Source organism: Brassica oleracea, chromosome C6, assembly GCF_000695525.1.
Source record: "Brassica oleracea var. oleracea cultivar TO1000 chromosome C6, BOL, whole genome shotgun sequence".
Classification (NCBI taxonomy): Eukaryota; Viridiplantae; Streptophyta; class Magnoliopsida; order Brassicales; family Brassicaceae; genus Brassica; species Brassica oleracea.
This window is the reverse complement of record NC_027753.1, coordinates 29718034-29720586: the sequence shown is the minus strand read 5'-3', so window position 1 is coordinate 29720586 and position 2553 is coordinate 29718034.

Genomic DNA, 2553 nt, shown 5'->3' with positions numbered 1-2553 from the left:
TTTATTTCTATTTTTAATATGTTTTTATGTCATATTTGTTTAAATTTTATGAAATCCAATAATTTATAAGTTTTGTAAAATTTAAATTTAATAATTCAATTTCAAAAAAAAAAAAAAAATTTAAGAACCTCATAGGAGTTCTCCCATTGGACCTTGTCAAAACTAATTATATTATTAAGGGTTCTAAACTTCATAAAGTACACAATTAACAGTTAAATTAATTTTAAGAATCCATTAAAAGCTCTAACCAATAGAGGTTGTCTAAGCACGTCACAATTATAAAGTAAACTAAACCTGTCGAAAACTTATAAAGCAGAAGACATATATACCATACCAATGTTAAAATAATAGTCATTGTTTTGTTTTATCATGTATTAGGAAAGATAGTACGAGATCATATATACCAGTCAATATAGATCTGATACAGATAAAGAGTCAGTAATAGATTATATAAAATTAACCTTGATAACGCCCAACATTCCAGTCAATATATTTTACACGAAATGAGATGAAAAAAAAAAAAAAAAAGTCAAGGCCGTGTCGGTTGCTCTACCGATTGACCCTGAGAAGCTCTTAAGGGATGACCAGGTCCTATGTTTGAGTCCTATCAGATGCGTAAGTGGATTGATTTATCTGTTTCGATTGTTAGTCCAAAAAGACAAGGACCAAAGGTCCATAATTCTTCTTTTTTTGTAACACAGGTCCATAATTCTTCAGTAACAAAAAAAAACTGTAGGAATTATAGAAGAGAAGGTGAGGCATCGGTATCAGACGGTCATGGAGTCAGATGCGGTACAGTGTTTATATATATACAAACATACGCATCACTCTTGCTTTTGGAATCTTTTACATGTACGTATGCATGCTGTATGCAATATCGTACAAGCTCATCATGTGCTTGTATAAAGTTACACATCTAAAATGATATAAGGTTATGTATCATGTATGATATTAATGTAGCTGTATAGATAATAGAACTAATGCATATTCACACATTGTTTTTTTTTTAACTTTTATTTTGATGGTACCGGTAGAGCCAACAATTTATATCAGAAACAAAAACTTTAAAATATAGTACTAAACGAACTATCAAGAAAATTAATGTTATACTAAATAAGCTATAGTTCCAAGCGAAATTGAAATTTACACATAAGCTTTAATAGTAGATGGACAGTTGTAGAATAAAACAAGAGTAGAGACAGAGCTACGAAGAGAGGGGTATACATTTTTTTTTTGGACAAAATGTGAATTCATTTCATAGAAATGACATTGAGATACAAAAGCTTGGATCTAAATCTGCTAGAACTAGCAAAAGCTACCTAAAGATAGGGGTATACATGTAAAGGTGTTAGACATAAATAATGTATAAGTATAGATATTAGATAGATAGGGTCCAAACACACAAACAATGAATGATGAATGCTAGGGTTCCGGATGCAACGTGATTATGTCGCAAGCCGTAGTGACAGTTCATGAGAGGACAACTTTTATGTTGTTTTTTCCTCTCTCTTTTTTTTTCTTTTTCTTCGCAATTATTTGTGGCACCATAACTAAATTGCACCAAAATCTCATTTCCCACCAATATTTACACCACATCAGTCTCTACGCAATAACATCAAATTATTCTGAAAATTGACACAATTAGATAGGTTTAGGCATGGGAGTGTATAAAAGACTGTAATTATTTGAACAGAACATCCTAATATTTTTATATAGGACAAAAAATGTTTTTAGACACCGACATTTTAAGTTTATGAAATTTACTTAATGATTTAACTTTAAATGGCACATAAAATTTAAAATATAATCTCTAGCTAGTGAAATATAAATTATTAAGGTGATGATCATTAGCAAAGAAAAAGCCACCTTTTCGAATTGGAAGAGTCTCTATCTTTTTTTGTGTGTCAATCATTTGCTGAAGATATTACAAATCGCATGAAACTTTCTTTCATATTTCAAACTAATCAAATAATAGCGAGTGATCCCTTGCAAACAAAGCTTCCATGATATGTATATATTTGGAAGTTAAAAGACACAAATGCTGGCAAAGCTGGTATCATTCATTGCTTTCTTCCTCGAATTAATTTCACTTTAAGACACAATGACACCACTCGTCTTCATCTTATTGGTACACCATCAATAATATCCATGCCTCATACGTGTTGGGCCTAATTATTAAGCCTAATGGCTCAAATAATATATGGCAAAATGTGAAAATGAAATGGGCATATGGGTTCTTACAAAAAGCCTTGTTGGCTTTAATGAAATGAAGTTAACAACATCCCACATTGGTTGGGAGAGTTGATTTTGAGGAGTATATATATGTCTTCATGACATGAGAGGTTAAACAGCTCCGAGGAAGAGAGAGCTCCCCACGCGCGCGCCGCCTCCGCCATCCGGCCGGCTCGGCTCGGCTCGGCTTGGTCTTGGGCTTGGGCTTGGGTGGAGGGCCTTTGGCCCGATAAGAACTATTCTTTTTGGACCAAGTTAAGCTCAACGTTTTGCCAGTTATTTCGGGAAAAAACAGCAAGTAGTTTGTCTAAAAAATAAAAA